Source organism: Canis lupus, chromosome 22 (assembly GCF_003254725.2).
Source record: "Canis lupus dingo isolate Sandy chromosome 22, ASM325472v2, whole genome shotgun sequence".
Taxonomy (NCBI): Eukaryota; Metazoa; Chordata; class Mammalia; order Carnivora; family Canidae; genus Canis; species Canis lupus.
The window spans coordinates 14,740,191-14,767,843 of record NC_064264.1 but is presented as its reverse complement, the minus strand read 5'-3'; the positions used below and the strand labels follow the sequence as shown (position 1 = coordinate 14,767,843).

Sequence of the window (27,653 nt, the reverse complement as noted above, 5' to 3'; positions counted from 1 at the left end):
TAGTATACATCTAAACCTATCTATTTTATTGTTTGTTTTAACTTTGCAATATACCTCTTTGGCAAAAAATGGGCTCATGTTTAGATTTAGCCAGCTGGACTCAGTTTAGATTATTTCTTTTTTTAAAATTTTTTTAAAGATTTTATTTATTTATTCATGAGGGACAGAGAGAGAGAGAGAGAGGCAGAGACACAGGCAGAGGGAGAAGCAGGCTCCACGCAGGGAGCCCAATGTGGGACTCAATCCTGGGACTCCAGGATCACGCCCTGGGCCAAAGGCAGGCGCTAAACCACTGAGCCACCCAGGGATTCCCCGGTTTAGATTATTTCAATTTTGTTGGCAACATCCACAGCATCATCAGTCAAGAGTCTGTGGAATGTATGCCTTCATCCATTGGGCCTGATTGGATGTTGACCTTGACAATGTCGATGACCTGTCACTTCATCCCAGCCTGTTTGATCAGGGGCTTATTGGCCATGACATCCACAATGAACACAAATAAGTTGTCCTGTTTTCTTCATGGCTGACTGGGTGGTCAGGGAGGACTTGATGATGGCATAGTGATCAAGCTTGTTTCTCCTGAGAGCTTTCTTTTGAGGATACGTGTGTTGCTTTCAGAGACACTGTCTTGGACGTATGTGACTTATGGATCTCCTTTTTCTGTGACTATGGATACTTTTCAAAACTGCTTTCTCGGCCTTCAAAGCCTTTGCTTTGGCTTCAGCTTTGGGAGGGGCAAGGGTTTCCTTCTTCCCCTTGGGTTCCATTTTCGTGTAAGGGAACAAAGTATATATTTAAGAAAAAAGTAATTCCTGCCCCACTGTCTATCTCATTCTCAAAAGAAATTTGAAGATGAATGTATAATTTGCACAAATATTTGTCAAGAGTTGCTAACCACTGTGGGGGCCCCAATTCACAAAAATCAGCACACACAACTCTGCTGCAGCACAGTCAACATCTACTTTAAAAATCCCAGAGTTATTTTAAATCAACTGTGCTGGTTGATGATGTTTTAATACCTGAAGCTGACATATTCTGAAGGATGCCTTTTCATTTGGATCTGATGACTTCAAATTTAAATTCACTTATTTTTATATTAAGGTATTGTTTAAATACAATAAGATTCATTTAGAAGCTGAACTTCCAACTTTACCCATTTTTTTCCCCAAATTTTCATCTGCACATAGAAGAAGTTGTATAAGTGATAGCTATTAAAGTGTTGGCTACCTCAGCACTTGAAAACCTTAATGAACAGTTAGAAGATGCCTAGTTTTACATGTGTCATCAGAAACTTCAAAGAGAAAGATAAATTAATTCTAGTGATGGTTTATTTTTTTTTCTCCTCCAATTCTTGAAGTCAGTGTAAAACTTTTGATGCGCCTTCTGTTTAAGGTGGAACTTCTGACATTCATTACTATTAATGCTTTTAAAAATTCATTTGAAAAGTTAACCACCTAAAATAAATTTATGTGTTCAATGTGATGAAAATACAAGACAAATTTGGTAGAATATAGCATAGGACTATGAATCTATCCTACTAACTTAAAAAGCCTATGAAACCTAAGTGTACTTGGAATCACTTTTGGTGCAAGTATCTGAAAACAATGATATTCCACCAATGAAATAAAATCTGTAGTTTCATTATATATATAATTTTAGTAGTATTTTTGTTAACATACATTTTAGTCAAAATATTCAACAAATGGAATACTGAAATCATCAGTTTAGAAATTTAGTGAATTGTAGTTTTTGAAAAATTCTTGTAAACTGGAAGACTGTAAAATTTACATCTGTGAAAGCAAAAGCAAAAAAAAAAAAAAAAAGGTGTTAAATTATGGTAGTCCAAATGGAGTATATCACTTAATTCGGAAAGTCTAAACTATTATTTGCAGCATTTTGACCTATGAGGGGAACCTTTTCATAGAGCTTATATTTTTCAATTGGATAAACTTATAGTCCTTGCTAAAGTGGAACACAATTAATGAAGTCTGTGATTTTGCATTATTTGAATTTAGGAACACTTAAGTTATTATGAGTAGAGACATTTTTTGTGCATTTTCTCTTAAAAATATTTATTAAAGAAGGAGGTTTTAAATGGAGAAAAGGAATTAATCTTTAAAAATATTTTTGGACTGAAATATTTTTGCATTTCAAAATGAAAAATTTAAGAATATCCTTCTCTTTGCAGGTCAGGTAAGATCAGATACCTGATCTTACCAGGTATCTCAGCACCTATATAAAAATATTTCCTCTATTAAAAATATTAAAAATATAATGACCTAAAGAGAAGAATTATTTGAAGGTGGGGTCAATTTCAGATTTATCTTCATAGTCATCTTCAAAGTTGCCTTATTAAAAGGTTTTAAAAATCACATCATAAAATAATTCTTCACAAAATACACATTATAATAGAAACAGATATAACTAAGACACTATAACCTAAGTGTGAACAAAATCTAAATATAGAGATTGTTTTGCTTATGTATTTACAATTTTTTTTTATTTTTTTACTTAATTTTTACTTAAAAATGAACAGATATATTTTAATTTTTAGAAGTATTTTTTTTGCTTTGATGGGGTGCCTCAGTGGCTCAGTTGGGTGAGCATCCGACTCTTGATTTTGGGCTCAGGTTATCATTTCAGGATCCTGATTGTGAGCCCTGAGTCAGGCTCCACACTCAGTGAGGAATCTGCTTGCGATTCTTTGTCTCTGTCTCCCTCTTCTTGCCTGTGTGCATGTGCTCTCTCTCTCTCTCAAATAAATAAATCCTTAAAAAAATAAATAATTTCTGCTTTGAAAATAAAATACAATTTTATAGATATACCAGTGTTCTTAAATATTGGTAAATGACTTTAAATACATATATTTAATACATTTAATATAATGATTTGGTTCATTCTGTCAAAAAGTGTATCAGTAAATCCAGTGTTTCACTGATTTTTGTAAAGTAAGCCATTGTACACTAAACTTTCTATTAGTCTGGCTTTATCTAGGATTAAATTTCAGAACAACTAGATGCATATATATATATGACAATTGTCCCAATGCCTCTTACCTCAGTAGATATTTATATATATATTTCAATCCCTGGCAAATATCTGTAACAAAATTAGCTTATACTGTCAATTAAAAGAGGAATAATTGAGTTAGGGAGAGGTGAACATCTTGAGAAATTGAGGGAAATAAGGATAAATTTCTGAAGTAAATGTTCTAGCTCTATTCAGAGCAACACCAGATAGGTGGAATTTTTTTTTTTTTTCCATTGAAAGATGGGTATGAGGATACTTGAAATATCAAGATCAGAGAAAAAAAAAACACTGATTTAATCTGAATAAATCTCTATATTTGCATTCCATCTCATTTATTAGTCCTAGTCCTCCAAGTAATGTACTGACTCATAGCAACATGCGAAAGTGGTAAAATCACCCAACCTAACTTTTAAAGCTAGGAATCAGGTGGAGCACTCATTTTCAAAATGTCATGGTTGAGCTAGATTTCCCACTCAGTCTCAGTTAAATTTCTTTTTGTATGTATTTCCCCTTCAGGTTTCCTTCTCAGATTTTAAAGGCATGAGAGAGATGTTTAAAGAGGAAGGTGTTAATGATGATGTTAAAGTATTAGTACCAGTCACCATAATATATTGCAATTTATTTCTGATTTCTGAAGAAAGTCAATGTTTTTAAAAGAATTATTTTTAGACTTACCTTGAAAATCATTCATTCATTCAATAAATATTTACTATTTTTTTATGTTAAAAAGCATTTATAGCTCTAGAGTATGATGACACATGTGATATCTATAGGTATAGGTACTTATTTTTTTTCTGTCCATTATAATTGTAAAATGAATCTCATTGAGGTGATAGAGACACTATTTAGTTTTGAGTTGTTGGTTTTGCATAGTTTCCTTAGAAAATTCTGGCAAAGTGATTTGTGTTCTGAAGATAAAATTTGTAAGCTAAATTTGTCCTTGAGTAGAAGATTGACCATATATAAAGTGATCAAGTGTTGCAAGGATTCCACTATGAGGAACTTCATTCCACTATCAGAAAATTTTGGATTTAGAATCCAAAGCATTTTTAGCATTGAAGGCATTATTTTTATAATGCCAGTATATCTGCAAAAAGGCATGTGACTGTAAAAACCCAGGAGCTGCATGTGGGCTGGTGTTTTAGTCTTTGATCCCTTTGTCAGCTTAGCTATGATGACTGCATTGGTAGAGGCTTTTTTTTGCCTTCTAATTCAATTTAATTTTTCTATTGTATTGAGAAACCATTGATATACAGTATTGAGTAAATTTCATTTGAATATACTGTGAAGTGATTACCACAATAGGGTTAGCTGATCTCCATCTTCATATATAGAGACAATAAAAATAAAAAAAAAATAAAAAAAGGAAAAGGAAATTTCTCCTGTGACAAGAACTCTTAGTGTGGAGGCCGAGAAAGTTAAGGCCATTCCACCTCAAGTTTAGCATTAGCACAAGTACAGCCATGTTAGGCCCCTGCGAATAAGAGCTGAACTTTACAGGAAAAGCTGCAGAATGTCCTCGGCAGGGAATCCCATATCAGAAACACAACAGAGCTCAGAATTGCCCTTGGCAGAGAATCCCATATCAGAAAGACAACAGAGCCCACACCTGTGGCAGAAAGTCCCATATTAGATTGAGAGCAGAGCTCAATGCCCTTGAAAGCCCCATATCAGAATGTAAACAGAACTTGAGAAATTCCTCCACCCCTTCTGAAAATCCCCTAGACCAGCCCATAAAAAACCCAGCTGTAACCCACTTAGGGGTCCAAGTCCTTACTCCACTGTGTTGGGTGTACTTGGACCCAAGCTCGAGCTTGCAAATAAACCCTGGTGCTCTTGCATCGTTGTCGGCTCCTTGGTAGTTTCTCGGATTTGCAATCTTGGGCACAACATTAGAGTGTAATCTCTTAAAATTTTTTCTATATATCATATAACAATGATATTAGCTGTAGTCATCATGTTATACATTATATCCCTAGTATTTATTTATCTTTTAACTAAATGTTTGTACCTTTTGACTATATTCCTCCAATACAGTCCCCCCCACACCCTCCACTTCTGGTAACCACAGATTCCACATATAAGTGAGATTAGACAGTATTTGTCTTTCTCAGTCTGACTTACTTCACTTAGCATAATGCCTTCAAGTTCCATCCATGTTCACACAAACAGTAGGATTTCCTTTTTAAAAAAATGGCTGAATAATATTCTATTGTATTTATATACCACAATTTCTCTATCCATTTGTTCATTGATGAATACTCCTATTGTTTCCATATCTTGACTATTGTAAATAATGCTGCTTTGAACCTAAAGGTATAGATACTTTTCTGAGTTGGTGTTTTTTTTTTTTCCCCTTTGAATATATTCCCAGAAGTGGAATTGCTGGATCATATAGTTTTTTAAAAAACTTTTCGAGGATCCTCTATACTGTTTTCCATAGTGGCTGCACTAATTATGGAATCCCACCAACCATGTACAAAGATTCCCTTTTCTCCACATCCATGCCAGCATTTGTTATCTTGTCTTTTTAATAATGGCTATTCTAAAAAGGATGAGATAACATCTCATTATTGTATTAATTTGCATTTTCCTAATGACTAGTGATGTTGACTTTTTTTCATATATCTTCTTTGGAAAATGTTTACTCAGGTTCTTTGCCTATTTTTAAAATTGGGTTATTTATGGAGTTTTTTGCTATTAAATTGTATGAGTTTTTATGTATTTGGGAAACTAATCTTTTATCACATATGTGGTTGGCGAATACTTTTTTCTCATCCCATAGATTGTCTTCACTTTGTTGATTTTTTTTCTCTGTGCCAAAGGTTTTCAGTTTGATATAGTCTCACTTGTTTACTTTTTATTTTGTTGCTCATGCTTTTTAGTGGTCATGTCCAAAAAAATTATTACTGACCCATGCCAAAGAACTTTATTCTTATGTTTGCTTCTAGGAGTTTTGTGGTTTCAAGCCTTAAGTCTTTAATCTATAGGAAGTTAATTTTTAGGAAAGGTGTAAGTTAAGGTTCCATTTTCATTTCTTTATATATGAATATCCTATTAGCTTAGCACTATTTATTGAAGATTCTCTCCTCCATGGAGTATTCTTGGCTCCCTTGTCAAATATTAGTTGACCATATATGCTTCAGTTTGTTTCTGGGCTCTTGATTCTGTTCTGTTGGTCTGCTTGTCTGTTTTTATGTCATTACCATACTATTTTGATGAGTATAGCTTTATAATATAGGTCGAAATCAGGAAGTGTGATGCCTTTTTTGTTCTTTTTTTCTCAGGATTTCTTTAGCTATTTGTGGTTTCTTATGGGGGTTTGGTATAAATTTTGCTTCTATAAAATACCATTGAAATCTTCATAGACATATTATTGAATCTATAATACCTTTCATTAGTATTGGCATTTTAAAAATATTAATTCTTCAAATCCATGAGCATAGGATAACTATTTATTTGTGTCTTCACTGATTTATCAATATAGCATAGTTTTCAGGATATAGATATTTTACTCCCTTAGTTAATTTATTCCTTAAGGTGTTTTTTTTAAAAAAAGATTTTTTTTAATGCTATTGTTAATGGATCAGTTTATTTATTTTCAGAAAATTTATTGTTAGAGTATAGAAACACTTCTGATTTTTGTCTATTAATTTTATATTCTGCAACTTTATTGAATTCATTGATTAGATCTAACAGATTTTTTATTGAGTCTTTAGGATTTTCTCTTTATAAAATCATATCACCCACAAATAGAGACCATTGTACTTCTTCCTTCCAATTTTGATGCCATTCATTTATTTTTTTGCCTGACTATTCTGGCTAGGACTTTCAGTACTATGTTGAATAGGATTGGTCAGAATGAACACCCTTGTCATGTCCTGATCTTAAAGGAAAAGCTTTCAGTGTTTCTTAACTGAGTATAATATTAGCTGTGGGCTTATTATATAGGCCTATATTATGTTAAGATGTGTTTCTTCTATGGCTAATTTGTTGAATTTTTATCATGAATAGATATTTGAGAGAGAAACTTAAAAAAAAAGATAAATTTGATCCTAAAAATTGTCCTCTTCTTGTTGAAGTCATTGTGTATATTTAATTGCTCATACTGGGACTATAATTGGCAAACAGAGAATCATTTCCTGATAATTCTCAGGAGTAATGAATGTTTTGAAAGTTACACATTAGCAGAGAATATCATTCTTGAAATAGAGTATTTAGTGATCTATGTGCACACAGAGAGAAAGAATACCTTTTGACTTTAGAAGCAATGTTGACTCTGAATTCAACATCTTAAAAATTAGCCATCATGAACACATTGATAGTTTTCAACAGTTCATTAATGGAGTTGTGGGACAAATTAATGATGACATGGAAACCAGGGGATGCAACAAGACGTACAACAGATAAGATCAAAACCAAGGTAGAGATACTTCTGAATAGAGACACTTTCTTTAATCTTCTTAGATACAGTGAGAAGAATAATACCAAAATCATATTTTATTTGATCCATTCCCTAGTATGTATATATTTATGTATGTATGTTTGTATGTATGTCTTTTTGTTTTTTATCAACCTGAGATATGCTTTCTATTACCATATAAAATATACATTTTGAAAAGTTTTGACACATGTATACCCTGGCTACATCATTGCTGCATGAAACTATAAAACATATTTATCCCCCTCAAGATGTCCCTTAACCATGGCCCCAGGCAAATGATGGTTTGATTTTTGTCACTATAGATTAATTTCCACTTTCTGGATTTATGAATTTATATATATACATCTATATATGTCTACCTATCTATCAATCATCTATTTACAAATGGAATCATACAGTATGTTCTGTTCAGTGTGGCTTTTTTCACTCTGCACAATGATTCTGAGGTTCATTCACTTTGCTATATATGTCATTAGCTTCTGGTTGTTGTCTAGTATTCATTGTACTGCTAAATCTTATATATTATGTATCCATTCACCTATTGTTGGATACTTGGGTGGTTTACCATATTTTGGCTATTGTGAATAAAACAGCTATGAAAATTAATGTGGTATCTTTGTGTGGACATATGACAGACAACCCAATAAACATAGGCAAAAGGTTTAAGCAGACATTTCACAGAAGATGTATGAATGACCAATAAGCATAGGAATGATGCTCAATATATTTGTCACTAGGAGAATACAAGTAAAAACCTTGGTCTGATACTACTACATACCAATTAGAGTGGCTAAAATTTTAAATAACTGAAAATGCCAAGTTCTGGCAAAATATGGGAGTGCTGGAACATTAATAAACTATGCAATAAACTTACTAATAAAATGTAAAATTGCATAACCACTTGGAAAATTATTTGAGAGTCTCTAAAATAACTGAAAATACATCTATCATACAACTCAGCTATATCTCACCTGGATGTTTATGCAAGAGAAATAGTCTTAATTTAAAAACAGCATATTGAATGGAAATCTGAGCCTTGTTATTCTGACCGTGTGATCTTGGGAAAGCTGGTTAACCATCCTGAGTTTCAATTTCCTCATTGTTAAAATTGAGAATAAATAAGATATATTCACAAAGAACCTTGCATAGCACCCCAAATATACCAATTCTCAGTAAATACTAGCTACTTTCCTCCATACGTTATTTATTTGGCTTAAAACTTTCAACCCACAGTGTGTATCCATTCTCTCTAAATTCTTTTACTCAGTTTTCTAAAGTTTTAAACCTCTAAAAACTATGAAGTGTAAAAATCTAAGCCTGGTGGATCTAACCACAGGAAATAGTAACAATCCCTCAGAATTAGGTAGGAATTTCACCATCAGAACATTGTTCAGCTACTGTCTCATGGAAGCAAGACACAGGGTAGACTTGGGAAGAAGGCAAAGACACCAACAGGCAAGTGGAGAGGCCCCTACTTGATTCTTCCTTAGTAACTCTCTTGTGACCTTTGTAATTACAAATTTGGAAACAATTGTAATATATTCTGTGCTTTATTTATATTGTTCATGTCTCAAAATTCCTATAAGTCTCTTCAGACTTGGTGGGCAACATATAAGTATTTGTTTAGTTAACCATTGGTATTTATGGAGTAAGGAAGTACTTGTAAAACTAAGCAGTAGGAACAAATGTTAGCTACAAGATCTCACTTTAACCTCGAGAAAACAGGTCATGAGTATGTCAAATACTTTATTAACAGAGTGTTATACAGAAGGTGAGAGTTTAACGTGTATTTTTTTTTTTCTAGAATATTTGGGAAAGATGTCAATGAAAAGGAGGTGTATGGTGAAGCAGCTAGGCATATCCCATGTGTGTTTGAGATTTGTTTTGTAAGCAAGTGTATGAGGCAGTGTTGTTTTGAGTCAAACTAAGACAAAATAGAGCAGCCAGCTCAAATGGAGGCTTTACATAATTGGGGCATGTGGAAGAAGTGTGGCAAGATAAGCAGTGGCCAAATGATAAGCAGATAGCATTTATACTTCAGGTATGGAGCTTTTGAACATTTTACTTGTGATTGCAGCACGATCAAAGATGTGTTTAAGAAAAAATAAATCTGTAGGCAGGTTAAGCTAGATTGAGCATCTGGAGGTAGCACACACACCAGGAGAATATTTGGGCAACTTTTGTGATAATCTAGGATCAGTGCTAATCTTTTAACTCCATACTTTTCACTCTATTCTTGTTCTGTGGCCTTTCATAGTCCTAGCTTTGTAATAATCCTTATTCCCCTGACTTTGCCGTGAACTTGGCCTACCATACAAAAGCTGAATTATCAGAATGTAAGGTCAGACCCATTAACCTTTGAGGAACATTTCAAAATTAAGGACATGTTGTGCTTTTTAGTGGGAACAAGATGTGTAAATACAGAGAATTATCAGCAGCTGTCATTTTAGAAGAAAGATCTTTCTCTTTGTTGTGCTGTGTCTCCTGAGGAACAATTGAAGGTCATACTATTAAAAGTGCTGATATATTATAATATTTGTATCAGCTAATTAAATCTGGACTATCAAACATCTTCTATTTTGCCTGACACTTTCTCTCTGAACTCCCTGTGTCTCTACTCAGTAAATACAGCAGACAAACAAACAAATAATAATACTTTCAGCTGTCAGGGCCAAAACCAAAACATTATTATGTAACCCTTTGTGTATATCACTGCATGTGTTAAAGTAAATCACTTATTTTACTATTTTATATTTTTAGTTATTTTATACTTTTTAATAAGTCATCAGGGAGAATAATTTAAATGTATGTCTTCATTCTGTATTTGTTTTATCAACCAGATTATTCCTGAAAATTATCTGGGGTTTCTCAAGTACCCCATATACTTGTAAACACTAAAGAAAACAGTGATAAGGAGACGTGTTTCTTTTAAAAACTATTACAGAAATGAAACTAGCTCTTTTCAATAGTTACCCAGTTTAAGGTTTTGTGCTCATAATTTAGTCTTGAGTGATTTAAGAATTTCCAAAGTATTATCACAGAATAAACTCAGGAAATATCAGCCTGTCCAAGAGGGTCACACATGCAACTTTACAAATGATAGTCACATTCTGAGGTTGCTAAGAACATGTCTACAAAGTCTTATTCAGCACTACCTTGATGTTAACCTTCTGCTTTACCAATTTATCTCAAGGAAAGTTTTACTACCACCATTATTAAAACAGTGTCCCACAAAATAAACCCATAAACCATATGCTCCTTCGTTTTTGAGGTCCCTAAGTCTTCACCAATAAATTCTATGGTGAGCTTCTCCAATTGAGTGGAACTTTGCTACATAAGCTTTGCTAATTTTCTCTGCTTTGGGAATTTTTTCATCTATCATGCTTTTAGGTACTCAACTCTTCTCATTGATTTCAAATTAAGCTTTTATTTATTTTTCCAAGGAATTCTATTCTTAAAAAAAGAAAAACTAAATAAACTGAAATGAAAATTCTTGTAGAGGTTGAAGCCATAAGTAATGTCTCTATCAATATCATTTCTTATCTTCCTTATCCTTTCCTTCCACTGAATGGATTCAGTTGAATATTGAGGACATGTGTGAACAGGACAGGAGGGGACTTTCTCTTGCCTACTCCCCAATTCTGGGCTCCAGGTAACTTAACTCTGCTGAGTAAAGAGAGCTTCTGTGTTTGGTGACTGTTACTATTTTAACTTTTAACTGATGCTGTCTTCCAAGACTATCCAGTACTATTTAGTAAACAAATAGAGCAGGGATTTAAACAAGAATTTGGAGAATCCTGAGTATAAAATAAAGGTTGCTGGTTCCATACTTCCTCCTCTTCAATAATCATACAAAACAGAGCTGCATGCATATAATTTCCTTGACATTAGACAAGACCGTACTTGAACCAACATATCAGTAAATTTATTTTCTTCAGTTCTGTACAACCCAACTCATCCCCATGTTCACTTTAATGCCATTTCCTCTCACTAAAACTAGTGGAAGTAATTAGCCGGTAATTTGGAAATCTGGTTTGCCGCCAGTGTGAACCTGATCTAAAATTGGTTTATTCAATTTAAAGCAACTTTATTGCATTTAGAGTGAAAAGGAGAAAGTATATTGCCTCCAACAGGTCTCCCATATTATGAGTGACTGGAAACACAAGGGATGTTTATGTTGTAAACATCTTAACCTTAGTAAGTGTATGTTATGAGTTTGTGAGATAAATAGCTATATATACATAAAAATTATAATAATATATATGATATTAGAATATGGGTTAGTTAATAATAACATAATTAATGATAAATCACTTAAATATAAAACTTGGCTCTGAATTCTCTTTATTATAGAAGACTATTACATAATTCTCTTATAGCATAAGAAATCATACTTTTTAAAAATCAGTTTTTAAACTAAACAAAGGGTGCTTGGGTGGCTCAGTTGGTTAAGTGTTGGCCTGGTCATGATCTCAGGGGCCTGGAATCCAGCACACATCAGGCTTCCCACTCAGGGGCAGTTTGCTTCTCTCCCTGCCTCTGCCCCTCCCCCTGCTCATGCTATCTCTCTCTCTCTTTCTTTCTCACAAATAAATGAAATCTTAAAAAAATAAAGTAAACTAAACGTAGGAGTACAAGTCATGAGATTATCTATATTAAATTGTATCCCTAAAGTTATTTGTTCTTTTTTTCAACTCATGCTTTTAATTCTATCAATTGTGATTCCAATTACCCATTAAAAACAGCATAAAAGCTTTGTAATAGAACTTACAGTCATTGAACAGGATATGTTAAAGATATTTTAATAAAATGAGGAAAAGACCTTGATTTAATAAGTAGACAACTATATGAACAGCACAATCATATACATGTGTAAATTATCTATTGGAAAACCCTGTAAATTGTATTTCAAAATATTAAAAATGTTTACTTTTGGGCTGAAAAAGAAGATTGGCTAACTTTGTTTCCTATCTCATAAATTTTTACAATCCCAAAACATTTAAAGTGAGAAATTACTAATTTACTATAAGGAAAATAATATCTTAATTTTAAATGAAATAAATGTGACATGCATAACAACAATCTCACACATAGTAGGTATTCAGAAAACATCAAATCCCCTCCCTACTCAGACAGCATCAAAGAAATGGGTAAAGATTCATTTTGTTATCAATGAAAACATAAATTGTCTAGAAACCAACTGTACTCAAATGTCTTGCAGCCTTGGCTAAGAAGAACAGCATAAAACTTAGAGACAGGGGTGAGCCCTGGGCATGAAGAGCCTTCACAGGAGAAAGTTAAAATGACTCATTGATGCACTGGGGTCTAATTAAGCAAGTGAAGCATGAGGGTGATATCATCAAAAATTGTTCTAACGGTAGGGAAGCGATTATGGAAACTATTGCAATGGTCAAGTTCACTCATAATGAACACATGAATAAGAAACTGTGCATTAGCCACTGAAAGCAAAGTTTTATCTGGACCATATTTTTTTCAGTGATAACAAGCAAAGTCAAATGCTTACTCCAGTTTGCATTTTGAAGGAAAAGTGAAAGGTCAAGGTTTCAAATGACCATAGGACTCCAAATAAAATTTTCTGTCGGACAAATATGGTTAAGGACCTATAGATAAACTGAATTTTTTTTTAAAAAAGGACTTAAATAATTTTGGCTTCACCTGGAACACATAGATAAGCATAATGCAATACAAGCAAAAGAATAAATGTATATTTGTCTTTAACTCACATGTACATCTCTTCTCACACCTCAGGGCTTTTTGGCTTTTCTATTTTGTTCTCTCATGGTACATCTCACTAATAAACTAATGGAGTGCAATGGTCAGAGGTAATATCTTTAGCAGAATATCACTTCATTTATTTATGGGTTTGTTATTCATTTACTCAATATACATTTATTGAGTTTTCTTCTAAAAAAAAGTGTATTGTTGCAATTGCTGGAGATATAATAGGTAATTAAGCTAGACAAGTTTCCACAGTCATAAATTGATATTCTAGACAAGGGAAGATAGATAATAAATAAGTGACACAATGGGGCTGAAGTGGGCTGCTGCACATTTGACTCACACTGCGAGAAGGATGTGTATGGAAAATGCAGTGCTGCCCCTGAAGGGACACTTGATAGCTCTGCGGGACTCAGTGATGCTGCTGGGTGTTTAGTTTGGTTTATTCCTTAGGCAAGGCTTCTGGGTAATGAAGCTGTTTTCTCTGGATTGTCTTAGTCTCCCTCCTCATCACTGGCTGTGGACCCCTAGCCCCCTTCCCCTCTCTCCAAGTTGCACAAGAACCTGGGTGTCTGCCCCAGCGTCTGCCATGGGTTGATTTTGTCCTTCTATGTTGAGTCTTAATTAGGTGACTTTCTCATACAGGCACTGAGAGAGGTGCAATGAGACTGAACCTACAAGCCTCCCTGATCAGGCTAGGCTATCAAGTTTATTTTGGTATGTCTTGAGCTGCCACTGATATGGAGGGAGAAAATGCTAGGAGACCTTAATTATGCTATTTGCTACTTGGAAACCGGGAGGTTCAACATAATGACTCTGAAATTTCTCCTAAGATAATCAATAAGTTGAAGGGGATCTCAAATAAAAATAAGAGAAATTTAACTACAAAATCTGAATTTAATATGGAAAAATAAGCAAGTAAGAGTATCCATAAAATTTCTGAAAATGAAGACTCATGTTGAAAGACTAGCTCTACTTCATTATAACACATTTCATAAAATTATAATGCTTTTTAAAGTACTGTAATGTTGGGGCACCTGGGTGGCTCAGTCAGTTAAGTATCTGACTCTTGATTTTGGCACAGGTCATGATCTCAGTGTCATGCAATACAGCAATACGTGGGGCTCCAGGCTCAGCATGGAATCTGCTCAAGTTTCTTTCCCTTTGCTCCTCCTCCCTGCTCTCTCTCTCTCTCTCTCTCAAATAAATAAGTAAATATTTAAAAAAAATAAAGTACTCTAATGTTGATTCATAAACAGATTATTGGAAAATAAGATAAAATGTATACATATACCTAAAACATAGAAATTTATTGAAATATAAAATTGGAGTTTTATTTTTGTAATAAACGCTATTTCAACAATTGTGTAAATCAATGAAAAACAAATAAATTTGAATCCTATGTCATACTTTTACTCCATGGAAAAGTCCATATGGATCAAATATTTAAGTATAAAAATAAAAAACAAAAATTCTAGGAAAAAATTGAAAGAATATTTCATTCTTTCCAATATTTAAAAAATATTGGAAAATGGACAGGGCTTTTCTCAGCATGGTGCAAAACTCAGAATCCATAAAATAGAAAAATTAAAGCCAGTATATGTTTTAAATTCCACAGCAAAATGAGTATGTTTAGTTAAAAGACAAATATTAACTTGAAAAATATTTCCAACTCGAAAAACATAAGACTAATATCCTAACACATGAAAAACTTCTCTAACTAGTGAAGAAATACTTGGCATCAGTAGCAAATAGTGAGCCAATATGGCTAGACTTCACCACAGACGATTAATTATAAATGTTTAATCCATAAAGGATGAGCAAAATCACTTTTTAAGAAAAGCCATGCATGTTAAAATTAATATTACTTTTTACCTAAATTATTATTAAACTGTAGAACATATTGATCAGGATATGAAAAATTAGAAACTGTCATATATTGCACAAAATTTAGCAAGATGATTTATGTAAATCTTCCTGAATACCTCTGCTTAGTCCTGACACTCTGTTCTAAAACACCCTATACTAGTTTTCATCTATTTGGACTTCTTCCTTCCTTCCTGAACACACTCTCTCTTGTATGAAGTCTCTCCTTCCTCTGAACTCCTTATGAAACTTTCATGTTATCATCTATATTTAAGTATATTGAAAATTGTCGAACTATGTTGTAATCATCATGAAGTTTGAACCATATCTTATTTTCTTAATAAACCCAGTGTGTTGGGGATCCCTGGGTGTCTAGGCGGTTTGGCGCCTGCCTTTGACCCAGGGCTCGATCCTGGAGTCCCGGGATCGAGTCCCACGTCAGGCTCCCTGCATGGAGCCTGCTTCTCTGCTTTTCCCTCCTCCTGTGTCTCTGCCTCTCTCTTTGTCTCTGTCTCTCTCTCTCTATGTCTATCATAAATAAATAAATAAATATTTAAAAAAATAAAATAAACCCAGTGTGTGAACGTTCTACTTGTTAATAGTAAAAAATATCTACAATATGGTTTTGATTTGTATTTCCCTGATGGCAAGTGATGCAGAGCATTTTCTCATGTGCATGTTGGCCATGTCTGTGTCTTCCTCTGTGAGATTTCTGTTCATGTCTTTTGCCCATTTCATGATTGGACTGTTTGTTTCTTTGCTGTTGAGTTTAATAAGTTCTTTATAGATCTTGGAAACTAGCCCTTTATCTGATACGTCATTTGCAAATATCTTCTCCCATTCTGTAGGTTGTCTTTTAGTTTTGTTGACTGTATCCTTTGCTGTGCAAAAGCTTCTTATCTTGATGAAGTCCCAATAGTTCATTTTTGCTTTTGTTTCTTTTGCCTTCGTGAATGTATCTTGCAAGAAGTTACTGTGGCCGAGTTCAAAAAGGGTGTTGCCTGTGTTCTCCTCTAGGATTTTGATGGAATCTTATCTCACATTTAGATCTTTCATCCATTTTGAGTTTATCTTTGTGGATGGTGCAAGAGGATGGTCCAGTTTCATTCTTCTGCACGTGGCTGTCCAATTTTCCCAGCACCATTTATTGAAGAGACTGTCTTTTTTCCAGTGGATAGTCTTTCCCCCTTGTCGAATATAGTTGACCATAAAGTTGAGGGTCCACTTCTGGGTTCTCTATTCTGTTCCATTGATCTATGTGTCTGTTTTTGTGCCAGTACCACACTGTCTTGATGATCACAACTTTGTAGTACAACCTGAAATCTGGCATTGTGATGCCCCCAGATATGGTTTTCTTTTTTAAAATTCCCCTGGCTATTCGGGATCTTTTCTGATTCCATACAAATCTTAAAATAATTTGTTCCAACTCTGAAGAAAGTCCATGGTATTTTGATAGGGATTGCATTAAACATGTAAATTGCCCTGGGAAACATTGACATTTTCACAATATTAATTCTGTTAATCCATGAGCATGGAATATTTTTCCATCTCTTTGTTTCTTCCTCAATTTCTTTTAGAAGTGTTCTGTAGTTTTTAGGGTATAGATCCTTTACTTCTTTGGTTAGGCTTATTCCTAGGTATCTTATGCTTTTGGGTGCAATTGTAAATGGTAGTGTCAGTTTTCAGTTTTCAGATTTCAAACATTTTCTAATTTGGTACCAAAATAATGCCCGGGGCTGAGTATCACTATTTACTTTATTTTACTGATGAAGAATTGAGTCAGGTCATGATGACATATTGACCAGAGTCTTCATCATAGGAGTTTTTGGAGAGACAGAGAAACAGAGAGAGAGAGAGAGAAATATAGATAGCTCAATCCTGGCTCTTCCACTTATTGGTCTTATGAATTTTAGTAATTTAGTTAAGTTCTTTAAACTAGTTTTCTTATCTATCAAATGGAAATGACAATGATATCTACCTTGGTGTTTCTGAAAAAGTAAACAAGAAAATAAAAATAAAGCTTTGGGCACATTGACCAGCTGCATAGTGCTTAACTACAGTGACAATTATTATTTTTCAATAAATACAGCTTTTTATTAACTAGAGTTTTTTTTTTTTTTTTAACAATCTGGCATTCTGATTCAGCCTCTTTGTAGGTAACCCAAATACTAGTGGTGGATCATTTTTGGTGATAGATTCATGTGAATTCAATAATTGGAATATATTTAGTGCTTTACAAATGCACTTTTCTCATCTATAATTCAATCAAAGAACCAGTAATAATCAGGTAAAATGAGAGTTGGCATTGAACAACTTCATTATTCATTATTTCTCTAGCATCAGCCTTTCACATCTGTTCTTGGTTGCATTGAATATAGTGCATGAATGATACTTACTTTGATTAGTGTCTATTCTTTTTTCCTAAGGCTTCATCAAAACATTTGTCCAATATCAATATGAATTTCTCTCTAGCTCTTTCTTTTTGTTTTTGTACAGAATTTAATCTTGCTCATCCACACACAGTTTAATTCTCTGAATCACCAGATCTTCTTGTCAAAAGTCCCAAATCCAGTGAAATAATAGATCATCAATTCCTATTGTGAAGAGACTGTATATGAGAAGTAGCTTTAATTTAGAAGTTGGTTTCTGTTAGGAGGAGAGAGAAAGTTCCTTTATCTTTTTTAGTCACTGAGTTATGGTTGACATAAAGACAAATGCTGGCAACAACAATGTTAAATGTGGAAATTTGGAGGCAAGGATTGTTTTATTGCACTAATATATTCCCTCTTTAATTGTGAATAATGAAAACTAACATTATGCTATTAAAACAATAGCTTTAGCAATAATTTAGTTATAGCTTGCTATATAATCATTTTCTTTTTTTTTTCTTTTTTTTTATTTATTTATGATAGTCACACGCACACACACAGAGAGAGAGAGAGAGAGAGAGAGGCAGAGACATAGGCAGAGGGAGAAGCAGGCTCCATGCACCGGGAGCCCGACGTGGGATTCGATCCCGGGTCTCCAGGATCGCGCCCTGGGCCAAAGGCAGGTGCTAAACCGCTGCGCCACCCAGGGATCCCCTATAATCATTTTCATAATTATTTTCTTTTTAATCTGGAAATCAAAAGTAATAATTTCATGTTCACAATAGCTTATGAGAAGGTAGCTATAAACTCCAATAAGGAAAGAAAAGTTAAACATAAAATTATTTTTATATAATTGTTATACATTTATTTATATATTACATACATATTATATGCTTTAGAATTTTTATTTATAACATGTTGATACTTAGTTGCATCTTACATCATAGGTTAATCAATTAAAATTCAATCCAACCACAAGAAAGTCAAAATCTGTAATAATGATATATAAACTAAAATATAGCTGCATGGAAATAACTTTTCAAGGTCCGAAGTCAAAATTCTGAAGATATGACATAGATAGTAGAAATTGGTTCTAAGTTGTTATAGGACAATAAGTTGTATGCTTAAATTGAAATAATCTGAATATATTTATTCCTTTAACAATTTTTTTTTTTATGTTTACTGTGTCTCAGAACTCTGCTCTACGGGTAAAGAATACTGTGGTAAAGCAAAATTTAGTTTTCTTGAATGCATCTATTTAGATAAAAAATAATTGCTGACATACAATTTTATTTACACATTATACTTACATTGTCTTAGCGATACTAAACTGTATGGAGTGATTAATATAATTCGGGTACTGAATTGAGTATCTTACTTATATGAAAACTCCTCACAGCCCTTAGGTGAGCAGGATTATTTTGCTGATTTAAGATGAGAAAAGTGAGGTTTGGAGAGATTAGATAATATATATTTTGCCCAGTTAATAAGAGGAAAAACTTTAAATTTCAGTCCCAAGTTACTTTCACATGAAATTATATAAATGCCTTTTCTTTCAAAGTTAGTATATAGATTAATAAAGGGAATTATTTGTTGTTTATTTTTGATGAGATGTGAGCCAATACGACCTAGTGTTGCAAGGTCCATACTTGAGAACTCTATATATAGAGTCCCTGTAAGAGCTGAATCCCTCCAAAAATAAAGTAACCAATTCTAATGTCTGTAGTCTTCTTCCTACTTTTATAGTGCCTCTCTTTTTGCTAGGGTCTCTAGCTCCACCTCTTCCTACTTATTTCTCCAAATTAAATGTTTTAAAGGATGCCATTTCTATTCTTGAAAGATTATTAGGCAAGTTATATAACCAGTTTCCAGGCTACTTCCTTCTCTGATCTGTAACTAGCGCATGCCAGTTAAATTAGAATTTTAGATAAACAGCAAATACTTTTTATTTTTTATTTATTTTTTTAAAGGTTTATTTATTTATGAGAGACAGAGAGGCACAGAGACACAGGCAGAGGGAGAAGCAGGCTCCATGCAGGGAGCCCGAAATGGGACTCGATCCCGGGTCTCCAGAATCAGGCCCCGGGCTGAAGGCGGCGCTAAACCGCTGAGCCATCCGGCTGCCCCAGCAAATACTTTTTAAATTTAATTATATCCCATACATTATAGTTAAATAATGCTGAAATTTAAATTTAAATTTCACTGGGCATACTGTAGTTTGTGAGAATCCTAGTCCTGTGGCATGCATATACAGAAATGGACAAGCCTGTTGGTCAGGTTGTCAGATAGAGTGATGACTGGATGGTCAGCTTGTAGGAGGTTTTTTCTTGCCACCAAATCTTCACTGAAGGTGCAGCCAATGTCTCTTCTGATGTCTCTGGAGAATTATTCTGGAGTTGTTCTTCATGAACCCATATGGAATACCCTCTCTTAAATCAAATGTCTTAGACAAATCGATCTTAAGCATGTGTAAAGGTTTTACCAACAATAGGACCAGCAAGAAGACTAAATCATGAGGCAATTAACAAAAATTTGTAGGGAAAGAACTTAAATACTCATGAAGTAATTGTTTGCATAAGCACAGGCCCAAGATGTTTGTATAGCATGATAAGAAACTATCCTACCTTTATGAGTTAACTTAAGTCATGACATCTAGGAGCCATCACCTGAGGTTACCATCCCAGGCAACCTGTGGATCATTAATCAGAAATAATAAGCTTATGAGCCTGTGGCTCTTAACAAACTAGATAGTAAGCAACAAATAATGCAGAATGCATTTGTGGCTTCTGATCAAATACACTGAGAAAATAAATTTTATTTTTTAACACTGTCAGAAAAGGGCTAACTAGTAGAGACACCAGTTACAAATTTTTTCTTCCAAGAAACTATCAGAAGATTCTCAAACCTAAAAAAAATTGCCAAGTCACATAGTCCTGCTGTATCTCAGGTTTGAAAAAATAATTTTAATTTTCACTAGTGAACAGTAATATAAGTTGAAATATTTATTACCCTAAGCATCCTGGAATTGCACCAAAGTTGGATGAGTAGACAAGTTAGGCCTGGTTCTACCTTGTATGTATGTACCCATAAGAGACAAGGACTTAAGTCTTCAGGATAAGACCCATATGCATGCTTTCTCACTTTTATTTTTTTAAGGTTTTATTTTTTGATTCATGAGAGAGGCAGAGATACCCACAGAGGGAGAAGCAGGCTTCATGCAGGGGAGTCTGATGTGGGACTCCATCCCAGGACCTTGGGATCAGGACCTGAGCCAAAGGCAGATGCTCAACCACTGAGCCACCCAGAGGCCTCTCAACTGTTTTTTTGTTTTTTTTTTAATTGAATTTATTTTTTAAAATTTTTTTATTGGAGTTCAATTTGCCAACATTTAGCATAACACCCAGTGCTCATCCTGCCAAGTGGCCCCCTCAGTGCCCTCACCCATCACTGAGTGGCCCCCTCAGTGCCCATCCCAACCCCCTGCCCACCTCCCCTTCCACTACCCCTTGCTCGTTTCCCAGAGCTAGCTATCTCTCATGTTTTGTCACCCTCACTGATATTTTCATTCATCCTCTCTCCTTTCCCTTTATTCCCTTTCACTAATTTTTATATTCCCTAAATGAATGAGACCATATAATGTTTGTCCTTTTCCGACTGACTTGTTTCACTCAGCATAATACCCTCCAGGTCCCTCCACATCGAAGCAAATGGTGGGTATTTGTCATTTCTAATGGCTGAGGAATATTCCATTGTATACATAGACCACATCTTCTTTATCCATTCATCTTTCGATGGACACCGAGGCTCCTTCCACAGTTTGGCTATTGTGGACATTGCTGCTATAAAGCTTTCTCACTTTTAATTCTTCCTTATTCTTTCTCTTCAAACATTTCCCTCCCTTTGAGGACCTCTCTATCCATAATGTTCTTGCTACCAATTCCAAACAAGCATAATTTCTCCAAAGAGTCTCAAAGCCCCTTGGTTCCTTCTTTTTGCTAGCAAATGTTACCAATTTTACAATGCTTCCTTCTAATATAGTTTTTGTAGCTCTGGTTATGATGTGGAAAAGTGATCTCTTTTTCTGAGGACAGTATCAGAAAGGAAAGTATCAATAATGTCTCTAATATCATCCACAAACATCTCATTTGCCTCTTTTCTTTGAACATGAATTGCTCTTTATACACTCGGGTTTGTCTCCAAATAATAGAAGTTTCTGCCAACCAAACACATTATTTAATAATCATGTTAAACAGATTTTTGTTTTGAAACAAGCTTTCTGAGAGGTGCAAATCCTGTAGATTATGTTCTAAACAGCTGCTTGCTAGCAGAGAGGAAAAGACAAAGAAGTCAGTGGATTTCTTTCAAGGTGTCCTCTCTTTCCATTACTAAGAGCCAAGGGAAATAGAAACACATTTTAGCTTTAATCATTTCATTTTGTTGTAATTGCAAAATGTTTTATTCTTTTCACAAGGCAAGTGTGTAATAAATTATTAATTCAAATTACATATTAACATGTGCAGGACATTCTGGGGTTGGAATAGAAATAGTGATAAGTTTGAATAATTTCTTGAGTTGGGGTAAAAACATTAGGAGATTGGAAATTAAAAATAAAAATCTAAACTGTATAGCCACAATGATACATTTAGTGACACATAAGCTTTATAGTTCTCAGATTTTACTTACAAGAAATAAAATTGTTGGGCAGCCCGGGTGGCTCAGTGGTTTAGCACCGCTTTCAGCCCAGGGAGTGATCCTGGAGACCCTGGATCGAATCCCACCTCAGGCTCCCCACGTGGAGCCTGCTTCCTCCTCTGCATGTGTCTCTGCCTCTCTCTCTCTCTCTCTCTCTCTCTCTCTTTGTGTCTCTCATGAACAAATAAATAAAATATTAAAAAAATAAATAAAATTGTTACCATGTGACTTAAAATACAATTTATTTTATAATAATTACCATAATGTTAATACTGTATATTTTAATTTACAATTCATATTAATTATAGGACTTAGTTTTGCCTCAGTAAGTTCATAATGAACATTTAGTATGCAAAATACAAGTTCTTTGGCCATGTATTCAGAAAATATAAGAATATAAAAAAAGAAAATATAAGAATATCAAATTTGTTATAGATTTTGAAATATCTGTCCTGATCACAGCACTGCACATCCTTCAATGGCAGCTGCCTCTCACACTAGTAAATACTGAAGAAAGAATATGTTAGGTAAGACGTTTCAGGCAGCACCCAGTAGAACACAAGGAAGTGAAGCCTAGCAATTAAAAATGTGGATGCCGGGGTGTCCGGGTGGCTCAGTCAGTTAAGCATCTGCCTTCCATTCAGGTCATAATCCTAGAGTTCTGGGAGTGAGTCCCACTTTGGGCTCCCTGCTCAATGGGGAGCCTGCTTCTTCCTTTCCCTGTAACCCTTCCCCTGCTTGTGCTCCCCCTGTCCCATTCTCTCTCTCAAATGAATAAGTAAATAAATGAAATCTTTTTTTTTTAAATGTGGATGCCAGTGTTGGATAGATGAGAGTTGATTTTCCTGCTCTCTCACTACCTAGTTGTGTAATATTCTAGATGATATTTAACTTTTCTAAATCTTTGTTTCTGAATACCCACAATGGGTTAATAGTAATATTTCACTAATATTACATCATAATGTTACATTGAGGATTAAATAAAACAGCATAGTAAGTGCTACTACAGTAGCTCAAATGCAGTAAGCATTGACTGTTAAATAATTATACTATTACAGGTCTACTATTGCTACTGCATATATGAAAATTATTTTTAAAAATGTGTGCATTTACCTTTTTTCTAAGTAGCTTAAAAGTGTACATTTTAAAGATTTTCTTTTCAGGCACCAGAGACCACTAGCTGGGAAACTTCTTCATTCATTCAAACTTCATTGTCAGTCAGTTTTAAAAACTCATCGACCCTTTCTTTTAAATGATTTCTGTGAGAATTAGTTCCTTTTCTGTCACAAACCCATCACTGTTGTCTGTGTTTTTCTCATGTCTATCAAATCAGGACTATCCAGTAGAACTTTCTGCAGTGATGGAAAGGTGCTAGATCTCTATTGTTCAAAACGCTAGCTTCTAACTACATATGGGTATTCAAATTTGAGTCAATTAAAGTCAATCCAATTAAAAATTTAGTTTCTTAATGCTGCTGGTAACATTTCAAGTGCTCAAAAGTCACATGCAACTACTTGTCTACCATTTTGGAAGGCACAGTGACAACCGGTCCTATTGTCTTCAGTTTTTCTGTAATCAAATCCATTACACAGACTAGTCCTAGTTTAATATTAATAATGAATAATTTTGATTACATTATTCCCATGCTCAAAATCTCTTTGATTAAAGGCATACTCTTAAAAATATATAATTACATGAAAAAATTTTCACATTAGACATTAGAAAATGCCTAAGTTTGAAAAGTTGTTGCCTACAGTTTTTTGTTGTTGTTGTTTGTTTGTTTGTTTAAGGTTTTATTTATTTATCCATGAGAGACACAGAAAGAGACAGGCAGAGACACAGGCAGAGGGAAACATGATCCTAGGACCCCAGATTTCATCCTGAGCTGAAGGCAGATGCTCATCCACTAAGCCACCCAGGCATCCCTATTGCCTGCGTTTTGTCTTTATATTTGTATATCCATATAAAAATTGTCCTAAAGTGAAGGATATTTATATTTAATTAAAAATGATTTACATTTCATTCTCTGCATTTTCTGCCTTTCAAGTTTTTCAAATATTTGAAAATAATGTTTTTCTTCTATTAGTCATTTCATCTTCATTTTATTTGCTTTTCTTAGCAATTGGGGTAACTTCCACAAGCCTCACTGACATAGATGGTGCCTTTTTAAATTGTGGTGTCCAAGACAAACATAGTCCCATTGATGTGAACTGGAAAATACCAAATCTCATGGAAACTAATTTTCCTTAGGCTTCCTCTTCAAGAGAATATCTTATGTATTTGGAAGATAGACTCTCATATACAATATCAGATAGTAATGTTGAGTATTGCATATCCAAGTAAAAAGAGAGAGGTGCTAAACAGCCTTTAAAGGAATGTTGTTTCTTCTAATAAGAGAGTTAAGGTTTTGGCAAGACATACTGAATTTTGGCATCAGTGTTTAATAGGTAGGAGTTGGGGACAGTGCTCCAGGAAATTTGACTGCTCATGGGGGAAGATGCTTAGAAAGGGAAGAAGGCTGAGGGTTTTATGACTAAAAAGGGTGATTGTGAAATAATAATAATAGAAATAACAATAGCAATAAGATGTGTTTATTAATCATGGCTTCCAAAGTGAAGGCATAATTTTTAATTATAGGGAAATCGATTTACATCGATTAATACTGTCCATTCCCTCTCTCCCAAAACATTAGTTCTTTACACAACTGCTATTCACTTCAGTAATGCTCATTTATGTATTTGATTAAGAAGAATTAGGGAGCCAGATCTCAAAAATATGTTGACCGGATATGAAGTGAAAATTTAAAAAAAAGTCATATAGTTACAGACACCTCAAAGCATTTGGTTTACAATCAAAAGTGCATAGCACATGGGACTGAATTTGGGGGGAAGTAATTGATAGTATGTTAATGTTGTAGCCAACATTTTGGTTGTTAAACATTCCGTTTTTCTTCTTTCTAGCACAGACTGATTGGCTGTCCTCCACTTTCCCCAGAAAAACTTAAAGCAGGGTGACACCATCTCCAGCTCCAGGGGCAAATCATATTTGATGTAAGATAATATTTTTGATCTAGTTCTTTTTGTGGTGTAAGAATGACCATTTAAGTCAATTCTGACTTATTCTGGTCTTCTGGGAAAGGATTCCTCTTCCCTGAGAAGGGGACCCTAAAATAAAGAACACTAAAATAAATGTTTGTTTTCATAAAAGAAGAATGTCTGGAACTGCCTAAAACTATGCCTACAATCTCTCCAGTCTTCTGTACCTGAAAACAGGTCAGGCAAAACTTGAACACTGAGGTTAGAGTGTAAGAAAAAAACAAGATGAGCTAGCAAGGAGCTCAGACCATGGGAATATCACTGAGTCATTTATCACACATAGCCTGGAGCCACCTACTTATGGATTTCATTCTAGGTGAGATAATAGATTTTCTTTTGGTTTAAGCCAGTTTGAGCTGGGTTTTCAATTACATGTAACTAAAGATTTCCTAGTGGATTCGATCTCCACTATTTGAAGTTATAGTCACCTAAACTGCTGTCATTTTATTTTTCATATGGTTGTTGCTAAGTCACATTTCTGCAGTGCTGTGCTGGTGATGTGAATTACTTGAATATGGACACATAAAGCACATAATTTAAAACATTCTAATTAAATAGCAGCAGAAACGTAGTGCTAGCTGATGGTAATATTGGGTTCTTTATAGTAACGAGACTATGTCCCAAATCTAATTTTACAACTTTAAGGGATGGGTGGCTTTAATTGTGACCTCTAGTTTGTGGGAACTTAGAATTTTTCATCTAAAGATGGAGGCACAATATGAATTCCTAATTCATGCATCCATTAAAGCATTGAGAAGAAAATTTATATTTTGTCTAGTGCAATGCCTGGGAAGAAGTTTTACAGTAAATCTATCTTACTTTATTTTTAAAAAAGTTTATTTATATATTTGACAGAAAGAGAAAGAGCACAAGCAAGGGGAACTGCAGGCAGAGGGAGAGGGAGAAGCAGACTCCATCTTGCCAGGGAGCCTGATACGGGGCTTGATGTGGGGCTCAATGTAAGGCTTGATCCCAGGGTCCTGAGATCATGACCCAAGCCCAAGGCAGATGCTTAAACAACTGAGCCACCCAGGCACCCCTATAAAAATATATTTTAGATACTTAATCATCTTTGTTGATTTAAGTCTAGTATAATGAAACAGTTTTCTCAATTGAGGTTCTTTCATTTAATGTCTTTAATTATTTTAATCAGCTTTTTTTTAGCTTTTTTGAATTTAAATTTGTATTAGCTTATCTTTTATGATTTCGAACACATCATTAAACTTTCCAAAAGGATCTGGTGGGAAGAGCTTACTAACAAACATATGAAGTACATTAATTATGTATCTGTCAGATGACATTCTGATATTTTGCCTTCCAACTAGTATTTTCCCAAATTCTTCCTAGGATATTAGTGAAAGAACTTTACTGAGGACACACAAAGCATTGCTGAAATCAACAAAGTTTGTCTATAAAATTCACCTAATTTGCCAGTCTAACAACTCTATCAAAAAGAAGTTATACTTTGTAAGCCCATGCTGGTTCCTAATGATCATTGCTTTTTCTCCCAAATGTTCTCAAAACATCTGTTTAATATCTTCTAGAAATTCACTAAGTCCTTCTTTGCCATGCCAAAGGGTTGACTTTTATCCTACGCACAAGGGGAGAAGATCTGTGTTCTTACAGTTATTTTTATATGTCTAATTCTACCTTAAAATTAGGGATTATGCTCATTTATATGCTCATCTAGAAATATATGAATCATAGAACTCATTTAATATTATATAAATAAAAAATGACAGTAATTAATTATGAAGCATTACCTTGTATATAAGTTTGAGCAGAGATAAAGATAACTAAGGGTGAAGCTAGATTTAGGGAAACTTATTAAGAGTCCATTGAAAATTTTTAGGCAAGGAGAGATGGACACCTGAATTAAATGATGGTGGGGACCTAAAAGGAAAAATGGAATGGAATGGATGGTTGGAGAGATAATGTGTGTGTACACATGCACATATTTGCCTATCTCTACATGACCGAGTTGATCGGAAAAATGCAGAAGTCCACAATGACATCCAGGTTTTGGGCTTACCCATCTCAGTATTTTAGGGTATTTAAATTAGTGAAATCCTCCAAATGACTAATGGTGTAAGTACAATAGAAGGTTATTTCTTCTTCATAAAATGGGATTGTGCGGGGCAGCTCTCTTCAACAAAGATTCAACAAGATTTTTCTCATTTCAATTTATAACAATCAGTTTGTCTCAAGTTTCCTTCTTGCTGAAAGAAAATTAGAACAAAAGATGGGGAATATTTTAGGCCATATTTGTAAATAGAATATATTACTTCCTCTCCTATTACAACCATTGGAACACAGTCCTCTGACTACAGCTAAAAGCAAGGAAGGCTGAAATATATGTTTTAACTGTGTTTCTAAGAGATGGAAAAATATTCCATGCTCATGGATTGGAAGAATTAA

General features: G+C 34.2%; 1 long non-coding RNA gene across 1 annotated transcript in view; it reads left to right on the top strand.

Annotated features, from left to right (window-relative positions):
- LOC118351883 (uncharacterized) overlaps positions 1-27,653 on the top strand; it is a 148,065-nt gene that overhangs the window by 86,028 nt on the left and 34,384 nt on the right. The window contains exon 2 of the long non-coding RNA XR_004808069.1: positions 25,101-25,190. This is a non-coding gene — a long non-coding RNA (uncharacterized LOC118351883). The remainder of the gene's footprint in view (positions 1-25,100; positions 25,191-27,653) is intronic.